The sequence below is a fragment of the Rhopalosiphum padi genome, chromosome 1, assembly GCF_020882245.1.
Source record: "Rhopalosiphum padi isolate XX-2018 chromosome 1, ASM2088224v1, whole genome shotgun sequence".
NCBI classification, from domain to species: domain Eukaryota; kingdom Metazoa; phylum Arthropoda; class Insecta; order Hemiptera; family Aphididae; genus Rhopalosiphum; species Rhopalosiphum padi.
Window position 1 is genome coordinate 4,642,345 of NC_083597.1, and position 16,440 is coordinate 4,658,784.

A 16,440-nucleotide genomic window follows, 5' to 3' on the forward strand; every position below is an offset into this window, starting at 1 on the left:
AATATGTTTTATTTATAGTATTTCACGAATAAAATATTAATCTATTGTGTTAATCTTGATTGGCGCACGTTGATTAGAACCATTATTAATCTATAGATAGCTCCAATAAAATACGTAGTAGTGTTCTAAAAGTTAGGATTGAGCGAATGCACACGTTTTGCCATATTCAAATGAGATCACTGTAAACTTATTTTTTTTAAATCAAATCGATTCTACTTGGCTAGTCCATATAAATGCGATTTTTTCACACAGAAGATCACCTCTTATCGAAGGTTTTTCAATGTATATTTTAAAGTAGGTATATATTTTATAGTTTTGAACAATATTGAAGAAGAGATAAATAATCATATTATGAAAAATATCTTAAAAATCAAGTTATTAGGTTATGAGCGAATCGTTGGGAAATAAATTTTAGTGAATCAAAGCGCATACTATAATAATAATAATAATAATATCGTATGCTACTTTCTCATTACAAACTAATACTCGCCTGTCTATTTAACAACCCTACCAATTGTCAATGAAGCCAAATATATCGGGTTAACATTTGATTAGCAGGACTCACATGGAGCAGACATATAAAAAGAAAACGCAAATTATTCAATAAAAAATTCTATCTCGTATACAAGTCAATTATCCACCCTCCCTGGTCATATGAAATCCACCTATGGAGCTTTACAATACGGAAACCTTGCAAGCCTTCCAATGTATATGTCTAATGTCTATGTCAAATAACCTCTGTCCCTCGCGGCGTGTAACAGATACAAATCTCCACCAAGACATAATACTACCTACAATCGACGAACCGGCCAAATCTCATTTTAATATATCAAATTGTATATTGAAATCTGAACACCCTAACCGATTATCCGATCAAAAAATCACTATCCTGAATATATTATCTATTTGTGGTAATAATAATGTTCGTATACGGTCGTATCCCCGTAGGAAACTCCTAAAGAGATAATAATATATGAAAATTAAAAAAAACCTCTAGTTCGGTGGCAATACCGCCGGCCCCCCTCTACCGTTCGAGTTAATTTTCAATTTGTTTAATCGTATCACTTATTTTATGTCATATACTAGTAATCTCAATTTCTCGTATCGTTTCAATTTTGAATAGGGTAATACGTGCGTTTTATATTTTCCGATAAATAATTGAAAAAATATCGAGTTCGGTCGGACTCTACAGTGTCGCTCACGATGGACGCCCGATAGGCGGTGGTGAGTAGATTTCGCACGGATAAAATTATCGGCAGCAGCAGACAGCGGACGCGAACGGCTATTGAAATTCTTTTTAAAAAAACGCGCGCGCTTCCGCCGCGCAGTTGCCCGGGCGACCACCACACGGGCCGCCGCGGCGGTAATGTTCGACGGGCCTGCCGCCGTTGCGTTTCGCCGTCATTGCCGCCGCCGTCGTCGTCACGGTTGTCGTCGCAGTCGTCGTCACCGCCGCGTAGTGGGTCTCGCGCCGCGCGTCGGAACTGAACGCCCACCGTCGTGGTGTCAGGTGGTCGTCGTCATTCCGGACTTGTCGTACACAACGTCGTATCCGAATCTCGCGAAACCGTTATCGCCGCCTTTGAGTCCCGTTATCGCGGAATTGTGTGTGTCCCCCCCCACCATTCCCCTCTGTCCATCGCAGAGAAGGTTACGTAAAAAAAAAAAAATCCCCCCCCCCCGATCACGTAAGTACGATTATATTATTATATAATACATTAATTATTGTACTACACCTACACCAGCTATTCATAACGTATACCTACAGAGCCGTCCCAAAGTTAATTAATTTTTTTTGGGGGGGTAGGGGGAGATTAATGTGACAGCGCCCTTTAATCGTCTTTATACTATTATAATAATAATATGATTAAAAAAAAAAAATAGTCTCTTAGACTTGCACAACGTTAAAAAATGTGATCGACCAAGGTCATTCGTGATATTGGTGTTAATATGTAGCTTTTGCAGTCTTCAGTATTAAAACAATAACACTGGCAACAATACAATATTAGCTGAACCACATTAAACAATGAATAAGTAATAACAAACATATTGGACATTCGATGAGTAAATACATAAACTAATAGCTATACATAAATAGTTAACGTCCAACTCTGTTATGCCACGTCGATACTTGCGAAAGCGAATATTTCTACGAAGGATTTTGGACATTTTTATCGTTATTCTTTGCACTTTGAAATCGTAACAATAAAAAAATAACAATTAAATTCAATGATTTAGCACCTATCCAATTATTAAGATGAAATACAATTGCAATATTGATATTTCATAAGGAAAAAGTTTTTATAAATTATAGGTATCGTCGAATAATTCTTGTCATATATAAGTATAAGTTCCTATTATTATCTAACTAATTAAACATTTTTTTCAAAAATTATAAGTTGATCTGGAAATGTTTAAGAGGATTCTTGAAATTTTTCTTTTTCTAAAATGGCGTTTGGATCATATAGTCCAGTTGCTCCCCCTATCTGAATGGCTCCGAGTACCCTGAGTAATACTTGATCTAATGATCAGTGTTGGGTAAGTTGGTTGTTTTTGGTAATTGGTCAAGCCTCATTACTTTTGAGTTATTAAAATAATTTCATTATACAGTTAAAGTTACTTTTTATTTTCAAAAATATAATGGGGTATTAATAATATGCTGTCAATACATTACTGAGTAATTAATAACAATCAACAATATAAAACTTATTTACATTGTTTATTTAGAAACCAAAGAATACAACGAGTGCTTAACAACACATTATTCTTTATTTTTTAAATTTACTTTAAATAACAATACATTTTCCAAGTTAATAATTTAAAATAGTTACTTACTAAAAATAAATTTTACACATTTACGAAAATGTAGGTGTCAAAAAATTGCACTTATATATTATATTATCAATTGGTTCTTAAATATATTATATTAAAAAATAAATAAAGTAATGATTAATGAGTAATTTTACAACAGAAAAAGTAACTTTAATTACGTATAAATAACTTACACTATAATGTAATTAAACTACCATAAAATTACTTTAAAAAATAATTTAATTACAGTAACTTAAGTTAAGTTACTTTCCAACACTGTCGACTATAATCCGATACTTCTTTTATATTATTGTAACTGTAGGACCATTTTATGGAGGGTAGTGTTATATATTTTGTCACAAGGATTAATAAATACAAGCATTCAATAATATTTACATTTTATAATGTCTAATGATTCATTTACAATTAATATATTGTTTAATATAGTATTATAATATAATATCAGAGTCCATCTGTGGTTTAATCGCAAACAGAAAAACCAAGATATTAAAATATTTATCAATGTAGATCGTTACTTATAGTAGAAAACGCTCGATCTAAAGTTTACAGGACATGTCTCGATTAATTTATATACCAAAATTATAAATATTATAATCAAAAAAACATATTAACACAATAAAAAAGGTTCTGGACACAATATATCATTCACACCATCCCTCCAGTATAGTTGACCATTGACAACTTGCGTTCCAAAATCACCGGACGTAACTTGACCATAATATTATTACACATTACTATTCGTATTTTATCAACAGGCAAATTGCATTGGAGTATTTTTTTTTGTTTTTTTTCCAATATTACAAATCATAACGATATTGAAAGATTAAGTCTGACTAAATTATTAACTTCGTGCACTCACAGTTTTTATTTTTTAAATTATTATATATATAAGTAAAATTTTAACGTTGTAAAATTAATAATAATTACAATAATTACACGTAACCTGCTATTATATAACATTGTATAATATTTTTTACTATAAACAACAATAACTCGGATAGTGTTTACAATTTAATATCAAAAAGACAATAATAATAATAATAATAAATTAATAAAAATCTATTAATAAATATAAATAAAAAATAATATACTGTATATTATATAATAATATATTATATTAATAATATCAATCAATTTAAAACAATATATATTATGTAAGTAAATAAAATATTTTCCTTTTGGTCATTTTTAGTAATTATTTACGTGGTTTTGTTTCGGTATTTTGAACTATTTATAAGAATGCATATTATAGTAAATTATTCATTTTTTTTTTTTTACCTGACTTTCAATGACACATAGCTGTAATCATAAAAATATAATAAAATGTTTATTTAAGACGCAATAGTAACCTACTTTATAAATACATCGTGTCGTATCTGAATCACTGGAATGGATATCACATATTATCGTAATTTTGGAATTTAAAATTTTTTGGAACGCATTAAACTAAGTTTAAAAGAAAAATAATACATTTAATAGAATTTGATTATAAATACTATTATTAAAACGAGTAGCATTTATAATCAACGAATATGTTATCTGTGGATAGAGCAATGGTTCCCAATTAGTATTAAGTTATGGAAATCCCCCTTTTTTTATTGTATGTTTATAGAAGTTCTCTGCTTTTTGCATACAACGGGCATATTACGTTTCAATTTCGTTAAAAACATTAAAATGAAGAAAAAAATTATTTTTGTTTATGTCGTCGGGATCATATACGAATGCCCGCGGCTATATCGCTAGGTCAAGCACAACCGTGAACTCCCTCTGGAATTAGGGGTTGCACTAAATATTTTTTTATTTTTATTTTTAGTCGTACATGCTACGCAAATTCATAGTATTTATACATTTTTTATTTTATAAGTATACCTAGTCAGTAACTCGGTAACATATATTTTTTTTTTTACAAATTTATGTTATAGTAATGTTTATTTTTTTTAATCATTAATTCATTATTACGTATTATCATTATGATCATGTTAAATCGAAATAGACAATATCTACTGTGATCGTCTTCGCCACCATCGTCCCTACAATGACGATCGACGATGACGTATAGTCCACTCATCATGCTATACACTTTTTGTTCCTGTCTACCACTCATTTCGTTAAAGCTTAACATGGACAAATGAAGTAATTAAAAAGTTCAATTAAAACTCGAGCGAAAAACTATTATCGAAAAATAATTTTGTTTTTGGAAATTGTTATTTTTCACACAGACACATACAAAAATATCTCATCACCACCATACACACAAAAAAAAAAAAACAAAAAATGCACATAAATACCTATATAAAATTTAGTTAACGATTTAATCGAACGTCGCTTGCTCACGATTGACCGCTAAATGAGAATACTACGCTGATGGCATCATTTTTTTTTTTTATAACTAACTTGTCACAAAGTTTTTAATTAAAATTCTCCTTTGGATATACGTATATTGTTTCTGGTAAAATTAAACGGATGTTTAATATATTTTTATGTTCATTATTTTATATTCCGCGGTAGTTGTATACATATAAATTACCATAGTTTACCTGTATTAAAATATACAAAAAAAGGTAATTAAATATAATTTTCATATATTCTGCGCTGAGTATGTGTTCAGATTTTATTTGAATTATTATTATTTTTTGTAAACCTAATCATTCACAATTTTCTAATTTACTTGGTTTAGAAAGAATAAACTGTTTTGATAAAATAGTTTATAAACTTAATAAAAATAAAAAATAATTATGTATAATAAATTAATAAATAATAATATTAACAATAAAAATAATAATATCAGTTAATATTTTTTGCAATGTAGTTCGATTTTTTGTTTGTTGAAATTATTTAAAGCTAATAGAGTTAGGTAATTAAATAAATATGAATCTTTTAGAATTTTTTTTTAGAAGCTAATACTATTACTTATTAGTTACAGGTACCAACGTATCAATAAAAATATTAGGCAAAGATTAGGTTAGATACCAATCCTTTTTTAAATCTATTTTGTATTATTTATTTTTACAAAGTTGCTTCTCTCTATATAGGTATGTGATTCAAATCGAAAATTTCATATTACTATAAATTAGATACAGTTTTCAAGTATATACGTGGATTTAAATAAATAAGTGTTTTCAGTTTATATATTTATAGTTTATATTTTTAATTTCACACATCCTCTTTAAATGTAAAATTATTTTAGTATTATTCATAGAATTTTTAATTATTAGATGGTTGAAATTCAACTCATACTAATTATTATGATTGAATAGTATTTTATTTTAAAACATAGTATAGTAACATAATATAATATTATACAAATGTTTTATTAAAAATGAAATATATAATTTGTTAATTTATTTCTTTTTTAAGTCAATATTATAAAGTCGTTTTATAATTTAATCTAACTGGTATTTATAAAAATATGCCAGGAAATGAAAGAAAAATTATCTATAAATACACATCAGTCATTTACTTAACTACCTGTAATGTTCAATCAATATCTTTGTTAATTCAATTCTATACAATCTTGAGAATTAAAAAAAAAACATAAATTGTGTTACATGAATGCAATTAAATTTTTTTTATAATAAATAAATTATTATGTTGAAAGTATAAAAATATTTTTTTTAAACTTTTTTTTTTAATTTGAATAAGTTGGATAACAGTAAATTCCACGTAAAATAATAATTACAAAGTAAACTGTAGCATTAAAGAATAATATTGATCTAACACATTTTGTATAAATATATTTGATGTTTAAGTATTTTTAATTATTTTAATTAAATATCTAATAAATTTAAAATTATTAACATTTGAATACACAAACTAATGATGAAATAGTTAAATTTATGATCAATAACTTTAAATTATAGGCATGTAACCTCGTCGATGGAAATTGTGTTATACTTACGTATTAAGTAGTTCTTCAAAGTATTATTCTATTTGAATATTTATATAAATAACATTTAATTGCACATTATAGGTATCCAGGTAATGCAAATTTAATTTTAAAATTATAATTTATTTGTGAAATACTTAAATAACTAAACTAATATACCATATCATTAATTATTTATATTAAAGTCTGTAAATTACTAAATAACATATAGTTGTACCTAAACCATAGGGTTTAATTTTTTATTTAATTTTTAAACATTAAATTAACATTTTGTATAAAAATATTTTAGTTCATAACTAAACACTATAATCATACACAAGTGTATATACAAGATACATATTATACTAAATTCGTGAAATCGCTACCTAAGAAAATTGTTGAATTCATAAAATCAGTAACGCTATTCAGCAATATTCCTTCAGAGTGCATTGAATTAAATTGGCAAGGGTTTTCAAGAAAAAATTAAATAAAAATACTGAACAAATTGAAATTATAGTGTTACATCTTCACGGTTTTACAAGGAAACACGACAATAATCAAATTGTGATAGTGTGATGGATTATTAAATCGATAACTCCCATAAGTTTAACTAAATAATATATTATTTATAGTTCTGATATTGTTAAGTACTTAAACCTACTCTTTGATAAAAGACTAACCAGAGCTAAAGTAATATGCAAGTCTTGATTATGTCTTAATCAAAGAATCGCTCTTCTTAATAATATCCTAGACAAATCATCTAAACATGAACTAAAATAAAAAATATCCATATATTAATTATTAGTTATTCCTTAAACTAATCTGGACCTATGGGACAGAGCTATTAGATAAAAATATCATTATGTTAAAAATATCAAAATATCTCAATCAAAAATACTCTATCTAACGCTTCCAATTAAATTTAAAACGGTTTCTTATTTATACTGACTTACACGTACATACAAGAGTCTTTTTGATTGAAACAAAAATTTCAACAACTCAAGCTGAAAAAAACTAAAAGAGTTTGATCTATCTGTGGATTTGTGTGCAGCACTCAAAATAATTTATATTAATTATACATAGATAATATATTAAAAGTTATGATTTTGGTATGATTTGGCTGATGAATTTTTAAATTATACTGCTGCGTTATCGAATGCTGATTAAATGGATCCGGCAGAAATAAGCCTGCTGCATTCGTGAAATTTGAAAACATATTTTGGCGATTCCACGAAGTTATTAGCGAAATTAACGTTTTCACAAATTCGGTGATGGCATTGTCGATATCACGAAATCAGCAATTTACCTGTGACTTATTAGACTATTTCACGAATTCTCTGTAACATAATATAATTGACTGCAGGAAGAAAATTTTGGATCGATTTTACTGACTTTAATAATTCACTCACAGTTGAGAAACACATATTGCCCAAAATCTAAAGTAACAAGTATCTACCTACGTTCATTATATTTTATTTAACATTTTTTTTTTCATTTTATTACCTATAAATAATAGCATTTCATGAGTACGTATTAATTTTCAATGCGTAAGGTAAAGTAATGCGTATCGTCGTGCCATTTATACCGAGTCGTCAGCTTAGTGTTAGCAAAATATGCGTCGTAATAATCTACTCGAATGGCATGAGTACAAAAATACGGATACAATATTATTCGGATGGAAATTGCTACACATCTAAAATGTTTAAATACATAATAAACCAAACCTACCATCATTTTTGTGAGAGTTAAATTTAAATTGTCCCTAGGGGTGGACCTTTGGAACAGTAATAAGTGGCTTGCAGTTAAAAATGTATACTTGTATAAGATAGATCGCAGAACATAAAACGATCTACCGAGTTTTAGATAAAACATTTGAGGATGGTAGCCAACGAAGTTTTAAAATATTAATAATATTACGACGATTCGTGGCAGTTTTAGGATATGTTAATTAATTATCAAATGTTTTATTGAACAGCAGTTATTAATCAAATGAAATAATCGGGGAGACGGGAATTAACTGCTTAATGGCAATATTACAGTAAGCAACTGAAATGGTTTACATTAATACAACATGTATATTATGTATATACCATTAATTGAACAAAACTATAGTTTCGTAAAAGCGAGTTTTATATCCATCCCATTTTAAAAGATCGTGCGAAAATATATTTAAAGTAAAATGTATATTTAATTTGTTAATGTACTAATATTTATATTAAAATTATTAAAATCATATAATTGATGCTTTTTTTCCACAGCAATACAAAATTGTATTTCGTTGATTATATTTCTTAAATCGTTGTGCTTGAAAAAAATCCATTTCCAATTTCAATAATTATAGTTTGTTATATTCTTTAAATCGTCGATTAAAAAGAAAAAAAAAACACCACAATGCTTTGCTTCCTTAACAGTTTTATTATATAGCTCAACAATTGTTTTAATAATATACTTATAGTAACAAATTTATTAACAAAAACCTAACCACCAATCGTTTATACTCATATTTTTTTCAAGCTAGGCGATACCGGTTTGTGAATATTATTAAGACGATGGCGGCTATTATATTATAATATTAAAGTTATGACAGACTATGCGGTAAAAATAAACGTATAACTATAGGTTTTAGAAATATATCGTGAAAAGTGAGTTTGGGTAATAGATACGTCTGACAAGAAGTGATCCGAGACTGTGATTGCAAGATTGAACGCGATATGACTGAAATCACGAACGGATCTATCACAACCGTCTTCATCAAATAAACGATATTATTTTCTGTAAAATTTACATTCTCATAGTTTATACCACCTTTTTGCGAATTAACCGAAAAAATAAGGGGCCACCGAAAACAGCTCAAACGCCTAAATAATTCAAATTGTATTTTAACAATCAATTTTAATAAAATACTTTTAATAGCGGGCTTTACACTAAAAGACCTAATATTATTGTTTAAAGATAGACGTACGCACATTAACATAGAAATATATTATGGCAAGTTGACTCGATGCGGTAACACGTTAAAAGCGCGATATTTATGGAAACGACGGAATCGTGTCAACTGTCATTACACTTGTGTTGTACATATTATTATAAGTTTTTTTCGTACCCATATATTATTATTATTATTATTATTATTATTATAACGGTTTCGTATAAAAAAAAAAAAACAATAATCGTTAACAGAGTATACTTATAATATGATAGATATCGGAACGCGGGTGTATAAATGCCACTGAGTGTCTCTCAATACATAGCGTTCGTGTTTTTCCTGTAAAAATGTTCTCTCTCACTATTACTCTCTCTCTCTCTGTCTACTACTCTACTACTCTTTTCTATAACATATCTCTTTTATTTTTCGAGTGCTCTGCCATCGTCAGCATCCGTACCGCCGTCCACGTCGGCGTAATTTTCGAATTCCGTGCGATTACTGCAGCTGCTCGCGCCTTATATTATAATACAGTGATAAGGTCAATTATGTCACCAAAAGCGTGTTGTTTTTGGCGACCTCGAAATTATTATCATTAGAATATTGTCGTCTTTCTGTGTTACTCCATATTTCGTAATACTGCACAATGTATCTTATGTACAGAGGAATTAACCAAGTATGATCATTTCTATTTTTTCCCTCAATAATGAGATAATTCGAATTCTGATCTTTTGAATTTTCAAGTATACCTAAGGGCCATACTTTAAAATACTTACATTTGTTTTATATAATTTAAGTAGTGTCTTGTGGCTCAACATATTTTGTGTTCAGCAGACAATTTTTTTCTAACGGTTATCAATATTTTTGTTACTGAAAATTATTAAACAGATAATATCTAAATCCACATTTGAACGAGTAGTTTCTTAGTTATTAAAATGTATTTACAAAGCTCTTTGAAATAGTTTTACAAAAATATAGACTTTTTTATATCTCTCAAATCCATTATCATAAAACCTATATTGTCCTTTACCTACACAAAATTAAATAATACAAAAACAATTTGTATACATTTTTATTTAGATACATCAAAGTTTACAAAAAATAATTCAGAAACGATTTTAAAGAAATTAGAATTTGAATAAATTTATTACTAAAAAACAAATGGTGGTGTGCATGCTTGGTGAATCACTGTGTAAATTATAGTGTTTATAATTCAAAGGAAGCTATAATAGTGTGGTATTTCGTACGCGCACATTGTTCGTCAACAATTTCTCTGCCCTTCGTTATCACTACTAATACAGTTATTATTATTTTTTTTATTCAATCAGTTACAGTAAACGAGTGTCATATATAACAATACGTGAACACAAATCATCTCTCAGCGGTCGCAATTATTATTATATTATTATATTACATATTATATTATTATCATCTCTACAAACAACCGGCAGATGTTTATAAATTATGATATGCGTCGTTTTCGAAGAATCTATAGAACTGTTTTTGACGAGGTTCTCTACATACATGCTAACCGTGTATCGTATATAAAATCACCTGCGCGTGCATAGTAAATAATTTATAACTTGGGAAAAGTTCCGTTCAAACTTCTATTCGACAACATTTTATATATTTTCGGGAACCGCATAACTCGTTCTGTTATCTCCGAACAACAAACTTAGTGTTTATACGCAGGTTATAATATAGATATACCCATAAGTACATTGTTGTTGTTATTATTACTATTATTATTATTATAACTAATAGCAATCTCATTTATTCACTGTAGTATATTGACAGATTAAACTATGCCAGTCACGTCATTTGCACAGTAAGTCACTGACATTCTGATTTGAATATATTATTACAACGGACCAATTGCAATCATTGACCATCAATAATTTTTCTTCGTGTCAAAACGTCGAAATGTTCATCGAACGCAGATGAGTTTTAAACTAAAGATAGTTTAAATATATATGTATATGTAAATGTGAAGTATTCAATGGAATAATAAAATCGCGAAACAATGCAATGCAGTTTGTAAATATATTATTTTGTTGAATATTTGTTGAAATTTGATAATAAGTCAATCGATATGGACGAATTTTTTTGTTTTTCATATCATTTTTTTTTTTATGCCAAAATGTCACAGTATAATATTTTAATATTATAATATATTGTCGTTATTTGACGTCGCAGGGTCGTCGGTATATTACTGTTACGGTGTGTGAAAAAGTGCGCGTTATCGCGGTACCACGGTGCATATAATAATATATTACAAGTATATGAGGTCGAAACCACGTATGTGTACACTGTGTTATCATTCCAATAAAAAAAAAAAATTGAAACTTTAACGTCGTATTATATAGCTATTTATTCAGTCGATGGGCTAACGTAAACGTATTATACACATTAGCACTATATCTTTTGGAATTTTAGTGCGCTGCGACGGATCCTCAATAATAGAACTGCAGTTTATATAGCTGGTAAAGAGTTCGTAAATAACCACATATTTATATTGACATTTTATTGCAAACCCGTCTCAACGTACCATCTGAAATAAATTATAAACTTTTTTATAATATCGAACATTCCGAAGAGTGAAGCGAGGAACGCATAATATTGTCATATAATTATACAACGATAATTATTGCAGTAGATGTTGTATCAGACAATCTGCAATTTTTCATAATTGTTTTATGTAATTAAAATTTTTGTTTTCACAGAGTGTTTCACACTGTGTTTGGACTATGGTGTACGCATATTATTATACCTGTGTTCATATTGTAAAGTTTATTGAAGTGAATTAAATAAAACGAACTAATTAAAAAAAAAAACAACCCATTGGAAGACCGAGAAGGAGTTGGGAAGATGTGAAAAAGCTAAGGAGAGAAATTGGTTAGAACTATTGGAAGGTGTGAAAAACTGACAGGGATGAATGAGAGACTGGATATGATATGATGGCTTGGTCTTAAAGATCGCTAATTACCTGCACTCCTCCTGAAAAAAGTAATTTATTATGCATTTTAATTATTGCTTCTATAATGAGAATTTCTTACCTACACGATAATCTTTTCATAAACCCACTGTATTAAAATATTATATTTCGAGAATTTTTTTAAAAATAAATATAAAAATAAATAAATAAATATTACCTGTACGGCTGTGTTATAATATAGGGCTGATGATGACACCGCACAAACAATACTCCAGAAAAACACAAAACAAAAACAAAAAAATAAAAATAAAAATAAAATATTAATCGCCCAAATAAAACAATCGATAGGCATTATAGATAACCTTACGTAAAATAAGTGATCGTATTATGGTAATAACGCGTTGGTCTTCCGAGATCGACGCACGTGCCGAATTTATGCGCACGTGCTCTTCGTCTGCACGCACGTCCAAACTTGATATCTCGTTTTACAGCGCATAATTCGTAACTGCATATTATTATGTGGGAGTGTATACTCCGGTTCCGCGGGCGTCGGTTATATTATTATATAATATTATTACTCCGAGAATTCCGGCACCGCGCTTAGTCCTCTTCATAACGCCAATGACCCAATTTGTTTTGGTTGAATCACTTTCCGAGACAAATACTTCGCAACCGCAATAACTCCGCGTATGTTGGCCGCGACGGCGTTTCCAGAGCGTATTATTTTCGTGTCAACACACGTTATCGTATTATATATTATGGTAAATATAATATTATGCAATAATAATATAGTACGAACCATAAACAGAGTTTGTAAAGAACGCGTTCAAATTTTTATTTTGCGAATGACACGTCAACATCACTACTTACTCGTATCAAAAAGAATGTGCACGTGAACGCAATTCATATTTTTAAGGAACTTGAAATTTTGCCATTTCAATGAAATTCCTCTTATTCGAATTTATTTTTAATATTATTATCAGGTATTGTATTATTTACATTTTGTTTACAAATAATATACGATTCATATTGTTCAGTATACGACTGTACTCCAATAATACAATAATTAAAATTTGTTGTTAAAATATAGGTACATAATATTGTTTTTAAAATTGTCATTATAAAAAAAAAAAAAAAAAATGCATGGATTGAATAATATTTTGAAACACATATTTATTCGTGTTTAGAAGTATTAATCATATTTTGTAAAATTTTGCAAATTTGTACTCAATAATTAAATGTATTTTTTCAACGTATTAATATATTTGTTTTAGTGAAATCGCGATCAGTATTATTTTTTAATTAAACTATTTTCAGCATATCATAATAAATTCACGTTACATTTAAATATTTTAAATTAGATAACTTTTATAGGTATAATAGGTATATATTGTAATACTTGCTGACTACTTATATAAAAATATTTATACATTTATCACAATTTTTATATGTGTTAATTACTATTAGGTACATAGTTTTCTATCCAAGAATTTAATCGTGAAAAGGGTCTTCGACATATTATACATCCATATAGTATGTCATTCGTTATTATTTGAAGTTGTACCGTTTTGAACGATTCGAAACTCACATTGTTAGAGTTTGAAACTCTTGAGTGAGGCAAAATGCGCGTGCAGAGGAAATTGGAAAACTTAACGAACGCCATACCTACATTTCAATAATATATTACAATATACAAAGTAAAACTGTTACTTTGGTTAGAAGAATATAATATATTATAATAAACAATATTATTATTTATTATTATTTTAGCCATTAGATTAATTTGGAATTGGTTCTACAAACGTATAGATAATTTAATGAGTCTATTACCACGTTTGTATATTGTAACCGTTAATGCGCATTAGATCAATAAATTCGGCATTGTTTGGTGTACTTTTGATAATGCGCATTAAATATTTAATACAATTGATGAAATCGAATTAACTCTAATGCACGCATATAAACATAGTATATATACGTTATTTTATTTTTACCAAATAAATGTTGTATTTTTTGTACAACAATTTAATATACTATTATTATTATTATTATTTATTTTATTTATTATATTTAATATACTATTTTTGTGAATTTATCACGTTTTTGATATCAAATTGTGCGCAATAATTACGGTGTTGTTCGTGATACATATATGATTGCAAATATAATTATACCGTAAAGACTTTTGAGAAATTTACATACATAAATCAAAAATCAAAATAATAATATTATACACAAAAATACAATTACAGTAAAATGTTTATTATATCACACAATATTATTTATCAATTAAAAAAAAAAATTATATGACAACGCGTTTATAGAAAAACACATTGTACCTACAACTAATGTATAAGATGACGTTTTTTTTGTTGTTGTTCTAGTTTTAAAATATAATATTATATAATGTGTATTGTAGGTATATTCATTATTCTTTGGAAGTACCATTAACTTACTATGCGATCAGTTAATACAGTATAATATTGATTTTCATTTCTATTTTTACATTATATAATGAAAGTATATTGTATAATGTACCTGTATGTAGCTTTATAAGATTCTACCGGTACACTATACTTGCGTCAACCACCACTCACTCGTTTTGCTCTATCGAACACATGCTTTATAAAGTTCTTGGAAAATTGTGCACTCTTCGTTTTATATTATAGTCATATAATATATAATGTAAATAATTATAGGTACCTAGTAATATTCTGTTGAAAATGAGGAATACGAAAATTTTAATTAAATGTAAAGGCGTTACAGTAATTATCGCGGAAAAATAAATGTTTTTTTTTTTCATTTATACGCATTGCAGTAAATTATAATTTTTATATTAAAATATATGTTATGCATTATGTATGATATTCAATTATAAATATTATCTAACGAATATAAGACGATTTAACTTGAAATTAGCATAAACGTAAAAATATACCTTAAAAACACGTGAGCTGAAATAAAAAAATCTATGACAAACAGAGTTGGTATAGAATTTAAAAAAAAAATCTAATTGTATATTCCTCGGTAAATCTGATTTTTTTGTCCGACGAGGCAACAAAGCAAAAAAGTAAAACAAACATCAGAAAAATATATAATTCTGAAACCGGAGGACCATATTTAAGTGGTGTACAGAAGAGGTAATGGCGATATTCGGAATGTTGTGGATTTTACCAATAAAAGGACACTCGTAGATTGGTTAAAAAGAGACCCGAAGTCGATACGAGTATTTTAAAGGGCACTTAGGTGTCATGAAAATTCGCCCGGGTTTTTATACTTAATACGAATTGCAGATAATTGTTGAAAGTCGTCCATATATATTTTTATTTTATTAAATTCATGGATTATGTATAAACGCTGTTACAATATTGACGATTCATCCGCATAATATTAATAGTTTGAAGCACAATCAATAAAAATTGGTTTTAATTCTCTACATAATATACATAGGTAGTTACAAATAAATAGTAACATTTTTGCAACGCTTAAATTCATCGTTTTTTTTTTACATATTAAATAACAATTAACCTTGTTTAATATTTGCGCCGTGATATACAAAAACAAAAACCGGTGGTTAAAAATAAAATGAAATTTTAATTTTAATACTTACTTGGTGTGTTATTTTAGTCGTTTTTTTTATTGAAATTATTTGTGCTCATCGTCAGTTTATTAAAACGATAATACCTACTAATGCACAAGCCCAAAAAATCATACTGAAGAGCCGTTTTGCATAGATTATATAATGTTTTGTGCTGTACATTGACATATTATTCAATGAGGTATTGAGTTACGCGTGCAAGTCTCGTTTTTCGTTGTTCGTTATTTGTTTGGCAGATCGTTTATTAGTATTATATAATGTATAACAATATGTAATTAAATTTTTCA

At 27.9% G+C, this 16,440-nt stretch overlaps 1 protein-coding gene across 2 annotated transcripts in view; it reads left to right on the forward strand.

Annotated features, from left to right (window-relative positions):
- LOC132932180 (Kv channel-interacting protein 1-like) overlaps window positions 1–16,440 on the forward strand; it is a 131,198-nt gene that overhangs the window by 15,479 nt on the left and 99,279 nt on the right. Inside the window, exon 1 of one of the 2 annotated variants that reach the window (XM_060998426.1) lies at window positions 1,364–1,688. The exons of the other annotated variant lie outside the window; for it this stretch is intronic. The gene's annotated coding sequence lies outside the window, so the exon portion shown is untranslated. Of the gene's footprint in view, window positions 1–1,363; window positions 1,689–16,440 lie in introns of those variants that run through there. 2 annotated transcript variants of the gene reach the window in all.